This window comes from Rutidosis leptorrhynchoides, chromosome 3 (assembly GCF_046630445.1).
Source record: "Rutidosis leptorrhynchoides isolate AG116_Rl617_1_P2 chromosome 3, CSIRO_AGI_Rlap_v1, whole genome shotgun sequence".
In the NCBI taxonomy this organism is placed as follows: Eukaryota; Viridiplantae; Streptophyta; class Magnoliopsida; order Asterales; family Asteraceae; genus Rutidosis; species Rutidosis leptorrhynchoides.
The window spans coordinates 242,377,950-242,395,657 of NC_092335.1; positions in this window are offsets into that span (position 1 = coordinate 242,377,950).

Genomic DNA, 17,708 nt, shown 5'->3' on the forward strand with positions numbered 1-17,708 from the left:
CGTTTTGAGTGAATCAAATTGCTATGATTTCATATTGAACTCTATTTTATGAATCTAAACAGAAAAAGTATAGATTTATAGTCGGAAAAATAAGTTACAAGTCGTTTTTGTAAAGGTAGTCATTTCAGTCGAAAGAACGACGTCTTGATGACCATTTTAGAAAACATACTTCCACTTTGAGTTTAACCATAATTTTTGGATATAGTTTCATGTTCATAATAAAAATCATTTTCTAAGAATAACAACTTTTAAATCAAAGTTTATCATAGTTTTTAATTAACTAACCCAAAACAGCCCGCGGTGTTACTATGACGGCGTAAATTCGGTTTTACGGTGTTTTTCGTGTTTCCAGGTTTTAAATCATTAAGTTAGCATATCATATAGATATATAACATGTGTTTAGTTAATTTTAAAAGTCAAGTTAGAAGGATTAACTTTTATTTGCGAACAAGTTTAGAATTAACTAAACTATGTTCTAGTGATTACAAGTTTAAACCTTCGAATAAGATAGCTTTATATGTATGAATCGAATGATGTTATGAACATCATTACTACCTTAAGTTCCTTGGATAAACCTACTGGAAAAGAGAAAAATGGATCTAGCTTCAACGGATCCTTGGATGGCTCGAAGTTCTTGAAGCAGAATCATGACACGAAAACAAGTTCAAGTAAGATCATCACTTGAAATAAGATTGTTATAGTTATAGAAATTGAACCAAAGTTTGAATATGATTATTACCTTGTATTAGAATGATAACCTACTATAAGAAACAAAGATTTCTTGAGGTTGGATGATCACCTTACAATATTGGAAGTGAGCTAGCAAACTTGAAAGTATTCTTGATTTTATGTAACTAGAACTTGTAAAATATATGAAGAACACTTAGAACTTGAAGATAGAACTTGAGAGAGATCAATTAGATGAAGAAAATTGAAGAATGAAAGTGTTTGTAGGTGTTTTTGGTCGTTGGTGTATGGATTAGATATAAAGGATATGTAATTTTGTTTCCATGTAAATAAGTCATGAATGATTACTCATATTTTTGTAATTTTATGAGATATTTCATGCTAGTTTCCAAATGATGGTTCCCACATGTGTTAGGTGACTCACATGGGCTGCTAATAGCTGATCATTGGAGTGTATATACCAATAGTACATACATCTAAAAGCTGTGTATTGTACGAGTACGAATACGGGTGCATACGAGTAGAATTGTTGATGAAACTGAACGAGGATGTAATTGTAAGCATTTTTGTTAAGTAGAAGTATTTTGATAAGTGTCTTGAAGTCTTTCAAAAGTGTATGAATACATATTAAAACACTACATGTATATACATTTTAACTGAGTCGTTAAGTCATCGTTAGTCGTTACATGTAAATGTTGTTTTGAAACCTTTAGGTTAACGATCTTGTTGAATGTTGTTAACCCATTGTTTATTATAACAAATGAGATGTTAAATTATTATATTATCATGATATTATGTTATATAATATATCTTAGTATGATGTATATACAGTTAAATGTCGTTACAACGATAATCGTTACATATATGTCTCGTTTCGAAATCATTAAGTTAGTAGTCTTATTTTTACATATGTATTTCATTGTTAATACACTTAATAATATATTTACTTATCATTTAACATAATTAACCAAGTGTATCAATATCTTAATATGATTCATATGTACCTAGTAAGACGTTGTTATAACGATAATCGTTATATATATCGTTTTCGACTTTCTTAAATTAATAGTCTCATTTTTATGTATATAACTCATTGTTAAAATACCTAATGAGATACATACTTATAATAAAAACATGTTAACTATATATATAACCATATATATGTCATCGTATAGTTTTTACAAGTTTTAACGTTCGTGAATCACCGGTCAACTTGGGTGGTCAATTGTCTATATGAAACATATTTCAATTAATCAAGTCTTAACAAGTTTGATTGCTTAACATGTTGGAAACATTTAATCATGTAAATATCAATCTCAATTAATATATATAAACATGGAAAAGTTCGGGTCACTACACTAGTCACCTCTTTGCTCTCTTGGCAACAATGGTCCCTCGAGTTTGGTTGCGGGTGCGTGAATTACCTAAACGAGATATTTTTAAAACGCGTATTAACGAGGAATGTCATAAACCTATAACGGAATTTAAATCATTAAACGGAAAAGTAAACGGAAAAAGGCGGGATGTTACATTACCTACTCCTTAAAAGAAATTTCGTCCCGAAATTTAAGTAGGCATAGGAGACGTTGTTTCTTCCTCGAAATCTTGCGTTTCCGGAACCGGGAATAGATGAGGGTATTTCCTTTGCATTTGATCTTGCCTTTCCCAAGTAAACTCGGTCCTCTTTTGGCATTCCAACGGACTTTAACAATCGGAATTCGGCTTTGTTTCAATGTCTTGACGGAGGTGTCCACAATTTCAACCAGTTCCTCCACAAAATGAAGTTTGTCATCAATAGTAAGTTCCTTGAGAGGGATGACGATATCGGGTTTGGCAAGACACTTTTTCAAGTTAGATACATGGAAGGTAGGATGAACGGAGTTCAATTGAGGTGGAAGATCTAAACGATAAGCAACGGTTCCAATACGCTCCAAGATTTCGAAAGGACCAATATACCGCGGATTTAGCTTCCCGCGTTTCCCAAAATGGATTACACCTTTCCAAGGTGCGACTTTTAACATGACGCGGTCACCGACTTGAAATTCGAGGTCGTTGCGTCTTTTGTCGGTATAGCACTTTTGACGACTCCGGGCCGTCCGAAGCCTATCTCGGATTTGAACGATCTTCTCGGTGGTTTCGTGAATGAGTTCGGGTCCGGTGATTTGTACGTCGCCTACTTCGGCCCAACAAAGAGGAGAACGGCATTTTCGGCCATATAGCGCTTTAAAAGGTGCGGCTTTAATACTCGCGTGATAACTATTGTTGTAAGAGAACTCGGCGAGAGGTAAGTGCTTGTCCCAAGCTTTTCCAAAATCAACCACGCAAGCTCATAACATATCCTCCAAGGTTTGAATTGTGCGTTCGCTTTGCCCATCGGTTTGGGGATGATATGCGGTGCTCATGTCTAAATGCGTTCCCAACGCTTCTTGCAAGGTACGCTAAAATCTAGAAACAAAACGGCCATATCGGTCGGAGATAATCGATAAAGGTACACCGTGTCGGGCTACGATCTCCTTGATGTAAAGTTGTGCAAGTTTCTCCATTTTGTCGGTTTCTTTCATAGCGAGAAAGTGTGCGGATTTGGTGAGATGGTCAACAATAACCCAAATGGTATCATAACCGCCCGTCGTTTTTGGTAGTTTGGCGATAAATCCATCGTTATTCTTTCCCACTTCCATTGCGGGATCTCGGGTTGTTGAAGTAGTCCGGACGGTCTTTGGTGTTCAGCTTTGACTTTGGAACATGTCAAACACTTGGAAACATAAGTAGCTACGTCCCTTTTGATGTTCGGCCACCAATATTGTTGTTTAAGGTCGTGGTACATCTTATTGGCACCGGGGTGACTCGAGTATCGTGACTTATGGGCTTCATCTAAAATAAGACTTCGTAGGTCCCCATAACTACGCACCCAAATCCTTCTGGCGAAATATCGGAGTCCGGTTTCCTTAGTTTCGAATCGAGAGGCGAGAATGTTCAAGAGCTCGTGTGAAACGTTTTCATCCTTGAGAGCCTCATCTTGGGCTACCCGAATTTGGCTATTAAGGTTGGTGTGGATGGTGATGTTTAAAGCTCGGACACGAAGAGGCACCACTCTTTCTTTTCGACTTAAGGCATCGGCTACTACGTTTGCCTTCCCGGGATGGTAACGAAGCTCGCAATCGTAATCGTTTAAGGTTTCAATCCACCTTCGTTGTCTCATGTTTAGTTGCTTTTGATCAAAGATGTGTTGGAGACTTTTGTGATCGGTGAAGATAGTACTCTTGGTTCCATAAAGATAGTGTCTCTACATTTTAAGTGCAAAGACAACGGCTCCGAGTTCGAGATCATGTGTCGTGTAGTTTCGTTCATGAATTTTGAGTTGTCGAGAAGCATAAGAAATGACTTTCATTCGTTGCATCAACACACACCCAAAACCTTGTTTCGAGGCGTCGCAATACACAACAAAATCGTCATTGCCTTCGGGAAGTGACAAGATAGGAGCGGTGGTTAGCTTTATTTTCAAGATTTGAAATGCGGATTCTTGTTCGGTCGCCCAATTGAATTTCTTTCCTTTGTGAGTTAATGCGGTTAGAGGATGAACAACCAAAGAGAAATCTTTGATGAATCTACGATAGTATCCGGCGAGACCCAAGAATTGACGAATGTGAGTAGGAGTAGTAGGAGTCTCCCATTTACTAATGGCTTCGATTTTTGTTGGATCGACTTTAATACCTTGGTCACTTACAATATGACCAAGAAATTGAACTTCCTTTAACCAAAATTCACACTTGGATAATTTGGCATAGAGTCGTTCTTGTCTTAAAAGTTCAAGCACAAGTCGGAGGTGTTCCTCGTGTTCTTCTTCACTTTTTGAATAAACCAAAATATCATCGATGAACACGATAACGAATTTGTCAAGATACGGTTTGCACACGCGGTTCATAAGATCCATGAACACCGCCGGTGCGTTAGTGAGACCAAATGGCATTACAAGAAATTCATAGCTACCATAACGAGTTCGGAAAGCGGTTTTGGAGACATCTTCCCCCTTAACCCTTAATTGATGATAACCCGAGCGGAGATCGATTTTTGAATATACACAAGACCCTTGTAGTTGATCAAAGAGGTCATCGATGCGAGGAAGAGGATATCGGTTCTTAACCGTCAATTTGTCCAGTTCATGATAATCAATGCACATTCGTAGGGATCCGTCTTTCTTTTTAACAAACAAAATCGGAGCGCCCCAAGGTGAATGGCTAGGTTGGATAAAACCACGATCAAGTAGTTCTTGGATTTGACTTTGCAATTCTTGCATTTCGGATGGAGCGAGTCTATATGGTGCACGTGCTACGGGTGCAGCTCCCGGAATAAGATCGATTTGGAATTCAACCGGTCGATGAGGTGGAAGACCCGGCAATTCGTTGGGAAATACATCGGAATAGTCACTAACAATTGGCACATCATCGATGTGCTTCTCATCGGATTCGACTTTCTTAACGTGAGCAAGGATTGCAAAACAACCCTTACAGAGTAGTTTTCTAACTTTAATGCATGAAACGAGGTTGAGTCCGGTGCAACTCTTATCGCCATAGACGATCAAAGGTTCACCATTCTTGATAGAAATTCGGATTGCGTTAAGATCACAAAGGATGTGAGATTTCGTTTTGGCTAGCCAATTCATACCGATTATTACATCGAAGCTTCCTAGTTCCATGGGTATCAAGTCAATTTCAAATTCATTACCCAAAATGTTTAACGTACACCCCCGGTAATATGTGTCGGCACTCAATAGTTTTCCGTTGGCTACTTCAATGGTATAAGTGGTATCTAGTGGAAGTGGTGGAGTATTAAAATAATGAGTCAAAGTCTTGGATACAAAACTCTTATCGGCACCCGAATCTAATAAACAAGTAACATAAGTGTTGTTGAGGAGAAACGTACCCGTGACTAATTCATTGTCATCCCGGGCTTCCTCGATGTTGATGTTGAAAGCTCGTCCGCGTGTGTTGGTATTGGCTTTCTTCTGCGGACACGCGTTTCTAAAATGACCCGTTTGGCCACATTCATAACAAGTACCCGATTTTGGTGCATTGGGCACTTTTTGAGCAACGGGGGCAGCACTTCTACAATCGTTGGCCACATGACCACCCCTTTGGCACCGGTGGCAAAATAGATTGCTACATTCACCATAGTGGTGTTTGTGGCATTTGTTGCAAAAGGGTTTATTTCCGCCATAACTTTTCTTGGCGTCGGAGGTGAAAGGCTTTTTGGTGAAGTTGTTGTTGTAGTTGTTGCTTGATTGGGGGCTTCCCATTTTCTTTTGTTACCGCCCGATTTATCCTCGGCCTTAGGTGCTGGAACTACGATTTCGTCAACCGTTTCGATCAATTGGTGGGCCATGTTCAAAGCTTGTTGTAGGTTAGCGGGTTTGGATGACATCACTCATTGTTTGATGCTCTTTGGAAGACCATCCATATAGAGTTCAACCCTTTGAGATTTGGGGTTCACGAGGTTGGGACACATCAAGGATAGCTCGGCGTATCGTTGATTGTAGGCCTTGAGATCGTATCCGACCGCCTTTAAAGTTGTTAGCTCTTGTTCGAGCTTTCGGGTTTCTTCACGAGGGAAAAATTCGACGATCATCCTTTCTCTCAAATCAGCCCAAGAGAGGGCGCGAGCTTCATCGGTACCCACCGATTGTACATACGTGTTCCACCATGTGAGGGCGATACCGGCAAAAGTGTGGGTGGAATATTTGACTTTATCTTGGTCCCGACAACCGCTTATGCTAAAAACGGCTTCCGTTTGTTCGAACCATCGAGTGAGCACAACCGGTCCCCCGGTTCCATCAAAAGTGTGAGGTTTGCACCCCATGAAGGCTTTGTAGGAGCACCCTTCGCTTGAGTTACCGGCCCCTTGATTGTTGTTGTGGTTGTTGTTATTGTTGGAGGAGTGATCGGCCATGGCCGCTTCCACGGCGGTGGCTATCATTCATTGTAGTGCTTGTTCGGGAGTCTCATGGCATGGCACACGACGAGGAGGCATTGTTCCTTCAAAACACAAGATTACCGTTGATTAGTATTCTTAATAATACTAACCATGATATGGAATAAGGATAGAGAGAAATTTTCCTTGACGCGCCTTAAATTCTTTATGTCATAATGTCGGAATGTTCATATGAGTCACCGTAATATAATCCCGAAAATTATATTACCCTAATTCATATGTGCATTCGACACTAATTCATATAGTCAAGGTGGCGCGTCAATTGAATCAAGTAACGTGAGATTAAGATTGAATAAGAATTAGATATGATAGACGAGTTCGAGTTTAATGCACAAGTAGTCAAGTAATTCCTACTTCAAGTCTATATACCGGTTGTAGTCTAGACTCACTAATGTACCCTATGAATCGGGGTTGACACCAATGAACTCTAAATCCCTACAACCAACGCTCTGATACCATCTATAGCGACCCGACCAAATCATGTTTGATGGCGCCGACTACTTAGGTCCTGTTACGTGGTCATAAGTCTTTAACATGACGTTTGACCAAAATATGTCGCATTCATTTCATAATTAATAGGATGTTTCAAGTTTACAAATGTAGTTCAAAAGACTAGTTACATTACAAAGTTTAACGTACGAATGAAACCTATGCGACACAATTTAAAGTAGTCAAAAGACGCTCCAACTATGCATGTATACTCGACATCCAAGCAAGTATCAAAAAGAGTGCGGAAGCATGTATCAAGTAGCTTTCAAGGACCTGAGAAAACATATAGAAAACTGTCAACGAAAACGTTGGTGAAATCATAGGTGTTTTAGTAAACATTGCATTTGAACCACAAGATTTAATATAATATGATTATCTAAATCATTTGCATTCCAAAGTTGTTATTTGTTTCGCGGGCACCCAATTATCAAACTTAACTGTTTTGCACCCTTTGCGTAGTGTTAAAACATACACTAGACCAGAAAATATATTTCATCCGCTAACGGTAGCGAACCGTCCGAATGAGGCTCGTCAAGCCCATGTGATCACATAATATAAGTTCACGTTTACACCCTGCAAGTGTAACTAATGATAATTGAATTGAGGATTTTCGTTCAAACCCGTACGTGGAATGTTCATTTTTGTACTTGTGTTCAAAGTGTAAAAGTATGATACGTATATGTTTCTCATCCCATAGTTTAAAGCATGAAAGTTGTTTGAAAGATGGGACTATGATCTCACCTTGAGTGCACGTATGAAAAGTATTTCACAAAGTAACGTGTGCGAAGGATAATGCTAGTCTTGACCCAAACTTGATGAAATCGGTATGGAATCGAAGAGGAAGATGAGAGGATTCCGAATATGCAATTTGTTTAGATGGATGCTTGCTCGATTTGATTTGGATGATGAATCCTTGAAGTGGTGTTTGAGAGATTTGGTGAAAGTATTAGAGAAAAAGGAAAAAGAAAAGGAATTAATGAATGGATGAGAGTGAAGGGTTGACTAGTTGACCTAGTCACCTCTTTGCTCTCTTGGCAACAATGGTCCCTCTAGTTCGGTTGCGGGTGCGTGAATTACCTAAACGAGATATTTTAAAACGCGTATTAATGAGGGATGTCATAATCATATAACGGACTTTAAATAGTTAAACGGAAAAGTAAACGGAAAAAGGCGGGATGTTACAGATGTTATATTTATAAAGATGAGGATGATGTTAGACCGTTCGATGATGGAAGATGTTAATAGTGATGATACAAACGAAATATTGGTGAAGTGTATGATAACGTGTGATGATGATCATGATGATCAGATAATGATGATTTTAGATGATGGTAAGATGAGTGATGTTATGGTCATGATTTTATGATGATGTATTGACAAAGGAATGGTTAAAGGCGTTATCGGGTTAGCGGGACGTCGCGGGTTCAAACCCAGGACTTGGGCATTTTTTTAGGGTTACTTCTTTGAGGTAGTATTACTATTACCATTATTATTATTATTATTATTATTATTATTATTATTATTATTATTATTATTATTATTATTATTATTGTCATTATTATTTTTATTATTATCATAATTACTAGTATTATCATTAGTAGTATTATTATCGTTATAGATATTAAAATAAATATTAGTATTATTATTATTTGTAAAATCATTATTTTTATAGTTATTATTATTAGTAGTATTATTATCATTATAATCAAAAACAACTTTTACTGTTATTGATATTATGTTACCAAATAAATATTTCGTATATAAAAATATACTTTTAGTAATATTACATATAAGTAGGTATTAATCACATTAACATTTTTATATAGATATTCATATATAACAAATTAAGTATTTTTAATATAATATTAACCAAATATATATTAATATAACTATATAAATAATAGTCATTATAAATGTATATACACAAATTAAATATATATAATATATAAAATAAGTTATAATATATGAAATTATTCAATTATGATTATAGGCATTAATATATATATATATATATATATATATATATATATATATATATATATATATATATATATATATATATATATATATATATATATATATATATATATATAATAGGTTTGTGAATCCGAGGCCAACCTTACATTGTTCAGTATCGTCGTATGCATATTTTTACTACAAAATATCGTATTGTGAGTTTCATTTGCTCCCTTTTTAAATGCTTTTGCAATATATATTTTTGGGACTGAGAATACATGCGCTGCTTTTATAAATGTTTTACGAAATAGACACAAGTAATCGAAATTACATTCTATGGTTGGATTATCGAAATCGAATATCGCCCTTCAAGTCTGGTAACCTAAGAATTAGGGAAATGACCCCTAATTGACGCGAATCCTAAAGATAGATCTATTGGGCCTAACAACCCCCATTCATGTCTATGGATGGCTTTAGTACTTCGAGATTATTATTATACAGACGTCGATATCCGTGGGGATATTCTATGCATTATGGTTAATGTCGGTTACCAGGTGTTCAATCCATATGAATAATTTTTATGCAGATGGCTATATGCATACATGATGTTTATGAGAAATGGAAATATGAAAATCTTGCGGTCTATTAAAAATGATGAAAATGAATATTGATGATAAACTAATGAACTCACCAACCTTTTGGTTGACACTTGTAAGCATGTTTATTCTCAGGTATTAAAAAAATCTTCTGCTGTACATTTGCTCATTTTAGAGATATTACTTGGAGTCATTCATGACATATTTCAAAAGACGTTGCATTTGAGTCGTTGAGTTCAACAAGATTGTTATTAAGTTATTGATAGTTTAGATATATTATGAAATGGTATGCATGCCTGTCAACTTTCGATATAATGAAAGTTTGTTTTTTAAAAACGAATGCAATATTTGTAAAATGTATCATTTAGAGGTCAAATACCTCGCAATGTAATCATATGTTATTGTATTCGTCCTTATAGAATAGGACGGGTAGTCTCATGTGGTATCAGAGCGGTGGTCTTAGCGAACCAGGTCTTGCATTAGTGTGTCTAACTGATAGATATTAAGATGAATTAATGAGTCTGGACTTCGACCGTGTCTGCATGTCAAAAGTTTTGCTTATCATTTTTGTCAGAAATTACATGCTTATCATTCTTAGTCTAGACATGTCTTACTGCATTTATTGCATAGATAGTGTATAGACAGATTCATATCTTAGCATGTCTGTTACTATAAACTTTGCCTGACAGCTTCCGAAAATTCCTCCGTAACATATGGGATTTTGGTATTATATATACATATGTAAATTATGTATTGAAGAATACTAATCTAAGTCCTATAATCTATCTCCTATCAAAAATTATTTCCCTGATTATACAAGATGAATCCTGCAACCAGTTCGAGTTTCTCGAATTTCGACAGCTATTTCGATATAGATTTCCATTCAAGCTCCAAAAGCAATGTAACCGGAGTGGATCAACAATCAGCCATCATCAATTCTGGATGAATTGGGGATGTGTTCGTAGTTGACTTAATCAATGGAGACGAGAAGAAGGTAATCCTTTCTACCAACCGAATTTACCTCTTGGCGAAGAACCTGAAGCACTTACCGCGAACCAGTCCGAAACACCATTTTCACCCTCATTTCCCGAATATCTCGCCATGATTATATACCATCTCAACTTCAAAACCTTATTCATTCACTCGTTCCAACCGTTAACCATCCCGGAGTAATAGAAGAAGTCATCGAGCTTCGCGCTTGAGTATTGGCTTTGGAGAATATGGTGCAAAATTTACGAGCACCAGCAGTGAAAGGACCCGTTCATATACATTATAAACGATTCACAATAGTTGATTACATTGCGAGGTATTTGACCTCTATATGATACATTTTATAAACATTGCATTCGTTTTTAAAAGACAAACTTTCTTTACATCGAAAATTGACAGGCATGCATACCATTTCATAATATCCACTATCCAACTATAAATTGATTTAATAATAATCTTTGATGAACTCAATGACTCGAATGCAACGTTCTTCGAAATATGCTATGAAAGACTCCAAGTAATATCTTTAAAATGAGCAAATGCACATCGGAAGATTTCTTTAACACCTGAGAATAAACATGCTTTAAAGTGTCAACCAAAAGGTTGGTGAGTTCATTAGTTTATCATAATCATTTATTTCCATCATTTTAATAGACCACAAGAATTTCATCTCCAGTTCTCATAAATATACGTCCCATGCATAGAGACAAAAATAATCATTCATATGGTGAACACCTGGTAACCGACATTAACTAGATACATATAAGAATATCCCCTATCATTCCGGGATCCTCCTTCGGACATGATATAAATTTCGAAGTACTAAAGCATCCGGTACTTTGGATGGGGTTTGTTAGGCCCAATAGATCTATCTTTAGAGTTCGCGTCAATTAGGGTGTCTGTTCCCTAATTCTTAGATTACTAGACTTTAATAAAAAGGGGCATATTCGATTTCAATAATTCAACCATAGAATGTAGTTTCAATTACTTGTGTCTATTTCGTCAAACATTTATAAAAGCGCATGTATTCTCAGTCCCAAAAATATAAAGGGTAAAAAGGCAAATGAAACTCACCATACTGTATTTCGTAGTAAAAATACATATAACATCATTGAACAAGTGCAAGGTTGGCCTCGAATTCACGAACCTAAATTAATTATATATATTTATGTGTTGGTCAATATTTGTCTAAAAAATTAGGTCAAGTCATAGTGTACCACAATCCTAATGCTCGAGACTAATATGCAAAAGTCAACAAAAGTAAATTTGACTCAAAATATTTTCCAAAAATCTATACATGATTAATATATAGTTTAAATATCATCATTTTATATTTTTAAATATTTTTAAAAGATTTATTAGAGTAAATAATATAATTTATTTATTAATAAATAAAATTTTATATTAAATTTATATAATAAAATATACTTTTATATATATTAAGTAATAAAATTTATAGGGTTCATTTAATATCATAAAGATAATATGATAGGTATTATTAAAGTAAGTTATTACACGTAGTAAAATATGTTTGTATCACATATTTATTTGATAAAATAATATCTATAATGATAGTAAGTAAAAGTTGTATTATTTTGTAATAATAATTATTATTATAAAAATATCAATATTTATAATTACTAAGATGACATTATGATAAAACGATAATTCTAATTATGATAACTTTAATATTTACGATAATTTTTAATATTATCTTTAAAATAATAATTCTATTTAAAATAATAATAATAATGATATTTTATAGTAACAATGACATTTCTATTAAAATGATAATTTTTGTTAAAATGATAGTTTTAATACTAACAATAATTTTAATAATAATAGTAATGATAAAAATAATAAGAACGATAATTTTATCTAAATTAATATCTTATAATATTTTAATTTCATCATGATACTCTTACTCATTATTTCCTAATCATTTCGTTTAATAGCTTTTAATCGTCTTTTATATCATGTTCATAATAATGATAATAATAGTAATCAAAATAATTAGGTGTTACAAATATTTGTTTTAATTACACTAATATTAATAATGATAGTTACTATAACATTATTAACGATAATACTAATAATTATCTTAATGAAAATATAGTAATAATAATAATAATAACAACAACAATAACAATAACCATTTTTAAATAATGATATATATATTAATAATGATAATAATAATAATAATACTAATAAAAATAATAATAATAATTGGATAATAATAATAATAATACTAATTATAACTTTAACGATAATAACGATAGTAATAATAAAAAAAACAATTTTTAATGATAAATCCCTTTTATTGATAAAGATAATAATAATGATAATAATAAGATAAAACTAGAACGACGATAAAAATGACGATAATAATAATCATTTTTAATAAAAATATCGAAAATTCAATTGATTATAACTTCTAATCCGTTCATCGAAACCATTCGATATCTAAAGGAAAAGTTCTTAATTTTTCGCTAGCTTTCCAAGGACATGCATATCTTATACCTTAACTCAACCGCAAGTGTAACTAATTCAAGATTCAACATAACATGTCTAAGGGCAATATCAAAAGTACAAGCATGCATAATCTTAAATACTCGAGCACTATGTAGTGACCCGAACTTTTCCATGTTTATATATATTAATTGAGATTGATATTTACATGATTAAATGTTTCCAACATGTTAAGCAATCAAACTTGTTAAGACTTGATTAATTGAAATATGTTTCATATAGACAATTGACCACCCAAGTTGACCGGCGATTCACGAACGTTAAAACTTGTAAAAACGACATGACAATATATATATGGATATACATATGGTTAACATGAGATTATGATAAGTAAGTATCTCCATAAGTATATTAACAATGAGTTATATACATATAAACAAGACTACTAACTTAAGGATTTCGAAACGAGACATATATGTAACGATTATCATTGTAACGACATTTAAACGTATATATATATCATATTAAGATATATTAATATATCATAATATCATGATAATATAATAATTTAACATCTCATTAGATATAATAAACAATGGGTTAACAACATTAATTGAGATCGTTAACTTAAAGGTTTCAAAACAACACTTACATGTAACGACTAACGATGACTTAACGACTCCGTTAAAATGTATATACATGTAGTGTATTTAGATGTATTAAAATACTTTTGGAAGACTTCAAGACATATATCAAAACACTCATACTTAACAAAAATGGTTACAGTTACTTTTCCATTCTTTTCTTTCATCAAGAATTCTAGTCGTATTCTTACCCGTATTATACACAGCTTCAAAACGTACTTACTATGAGTATATACCAATAGAAACTAGCATGGGATTCCACTCTTGATTATGTCATGTATGACTAATCAATTTTAACTTCTACAATGAGCTAGTCAACTAACTAGAACTCCTTTTAACCCCACTCACCACTCACCAATTACCACTCATCATTCACTCCATTTCACTTCCAATTCTCTTTCTAATTCTCTCTCAACACACACACACTATTATGAACGTATTTTTCCAGTAGTTAATCATCATCTTCATCAAAAATCACTTCAAGAATCAAGCTATAATCATCATAGGAAGAACACTTCAAGAACACTTCAATCCCTTCAAGTTTACTAATTTACTTCCAAGCTTTCTAATCCATTCCAAGTAATCATCTAAGATCAAGAAACCTTTGTTATATACAATAGGTTATCTTTCTTATTCAAGGTAATATTCATATTCAAACTTTGATTCAATTTCTATAACTATAAACTATCTTAATTCGAGTAAAAAATCTTACTTGAACTTGTTTTTGTGTCATGATCCTACTTCAAGAACTTTCATGCCATCCAAGATCCTTTGAAGCTAGATCATTTCTTGTCACTTCCAGTAGGTTTACCTACTAAACTTGAGGTAGTAATGATGTTCATAACATCATTCGATTCATATATATAAAACTATCTTATTCGAAGGTTTAAACTCGTAATCACTAGAACATAGTTTAGTTAATTCTAAATTTGTTCGCAAACAAAAGTTAATCCTTCTAACTTGACTTTTAAAATTAACTACACACATGTTCTATATCTATATGATATTCTAACTTAATGATTTAAAACCTGGAAACACTAAAAACACCGTAAAACTGGATTTACGCCGTCGTAGTAACACTGCGGGCTGTTTTGGGTTAGTTAATTAAAAACTATGATAAACTTTGATTTAAAAGTTGTTATTCTGAGAAAATGATTTTTATTATGAACATGAAACTATATCCAAAAATTATGGTTAAACTCAAAGTGGAAGTATGTTTTCTAAAATGGTCATCTAGACGTCGTTCTTTCGACTGAAATGACTACCTTTACAAAAACGACTTGTAACTTATTTTTCCGACTATAAACCTATACTTTTCTATTTAGATTCATAAAATAGAGTTCAATATGAAACCATAGCAATTTGATTCACTCAAAACGGATTTAAAATGAAGAAGTTATGGGTAAAACAAGATTGGATAATTTTTCTCATTTTAGCTACGTGAAAATTGGTAACAAATCTATTCCAACCATAACTTAATCAACTTGTATTGTATATTATGTAATCTTGAGATACCATAGACACGTATACAATGTTTCAACCTATCATGTCGACACATCTATATATATTTCGGAACAACCATAGACACTCTATATGTGAATGTTGGAGTTAGCTATACAGGGTTGAGGTTGATTCCAAAATATATATAGTTTGAGTTGTTATCAATACTGAGATACGTATACACTGGGTCGTGGATTGATTCAAGATAATATTTATCGATTTATTTCTGTACATCTAACTGTGGACAACTAGTTGTAGGTTACTAACGAGGACAGCTGACTTAATAAACTTAAAACATCAAAATATATTAAAAGTGTTGTAAATATATGTTAAACATACTTTGATATATATGTATATATTGTTATAGGTTCGTGAATCAACCAGTGGCCAAGTCTTACTTCCCGACGAAGTAAAAATCTGTGAAAGTGAGTTATAGTCCCACTTTTAAAATCTAATATTTTTGGGATGAGAATACATGCAGGTTTTATAAATGATTTACAAAATAGACACAAGTACGTGAAACTACATTCTATGGTTGAATTATCGAAATCGAATATGCCCCTTTTTATTAACTCTGGTAATCTAAGAATTAGGGAACAGACACCTTAATTGACGCGAATCCTAAAGATAGATCTATTGGGCCTAACAAACCCCATCCAAAGTACCGGATGCTTTAGTACTTCGAAATTTATATCATATCCGAAGGGTGTCCCGGAATGATGGGGATATTCTTATATATATGCATCTTGTTAATGTCGGTTACCAGGTGTTCACCATATGAATGATTTTTTATCTCTATGTATGGGATGTGTATTGAAATATGAAATCTTGTGGTCTATTGTTACGATTTGATATATATAGGTTAAACCTATAACTCACCAACATTTTTGTTGACGTTTAAAGCATGTTTATTCTCAGGTGAATACTAAGAGCTTCCGCTGTTGCATACTAAAATAAGGACAAGATTTGGAGTCCATGTTTGTATGATATTGTGTAAAAACTGCATTCAAGAAACTGATTTCGATGTAACATATTTGTATTGTAAACCATTATGTAATGGTCGTGTGTAAACAGGATATTTTAGATTATCATTATTTGATAATCTACGTAAAGCTTTTTAAACCTTTATTTATGAAATAAAGGTTATGGTTTGTTTTAAAAATGAATGCAGTCTTTGAAAAACGTCTCATATAGAGGTCAAAACCTCGCAACGAAATCAATTAATATGGAACGTTTTTTATCAATAAGAACGGGACATTTCAGTTGGTATCAGAGCGTTGGTCTTAGAGAACCAGAAAATTTGCATTAATGTGTCTTATCGAGTTTGTTAGGATGCATTAGTGAGTCTGGACTTCGACCGTGTTTTCTTTAAAAATGATTGCTTAAAATTTTTGTTGGAAACTATATATTTTTAACATATGAATATTATGTGATATATTAATCTCTTAACGTGTTTGATATTATGTGATAGATGTCTACCTCTAGAACAAGTCCCATTGACTCACCTAATAATAATGAAGAGTCAAATGTAAATTGGAATGATTCGTGGACTGATTCACAAGTTCCCGAAGAGGAACCGGAAGAAGAGTCGGAACCGGAAGAAGAATCGGAACCGGAAGAAGAATCTGAACCGGAAGAAGAAATAGAACCGGTGGGGGAAATAATAAAACGGTTAAGTAAAAGAGAATCCTCAACCAACCGACCAAGGTTAATTATGGTCAATGGTGTTTCCGCAAAGGAAGCAAAATATTGGGAGGATTACCAATTCTCCAATGAATCGGATTCTGACGAGAATTCCGATGATGTTATAGAAATTACCCCAACTGAATTTAAAAAGGCAAAAGAAAATAATAAGGGAAAGGGCATAAAAATAGAGAAATCTAATTCCAACCCCGATGAACTTTATATGTATCGTCAACCCCCGAAGTCCTTAAGTTGTAACAATGACCCGGGAACCTCTAAACCGCCAGGTTTTTCTAAACCAATGTGGACAACGACGGCTCGTATTAGGGGAACATCATATATCCCTAGAAACTTGGCAAAACGAACCAAAACTGAACAAGAAGAAACGAGCGAGTCGGAATAAGATAGTTGTATTCGTGTGGTGTAATATATGTAATATAGTGTGCTTATGCTTTATGATATATGTAAAAATTGCTTGTATTAATAAGTATTTTTTTTATGAATCTAACTCTTGTCTATTTTACAGTATAAAAACACAATATGGATAGACAACCCAATATTTTAAGAGACCTACCCGGAGACATGATTGATGAAATCTTGTCTAGAGTCGGTCAGAATTCCTCGGCATAACTATTTAAGGCGAGATCAGTTTGTAAGACATTCGAAGAACGTTCCAAGAATGCCTTGGTTTATCAAAGGCTTTCGTTCG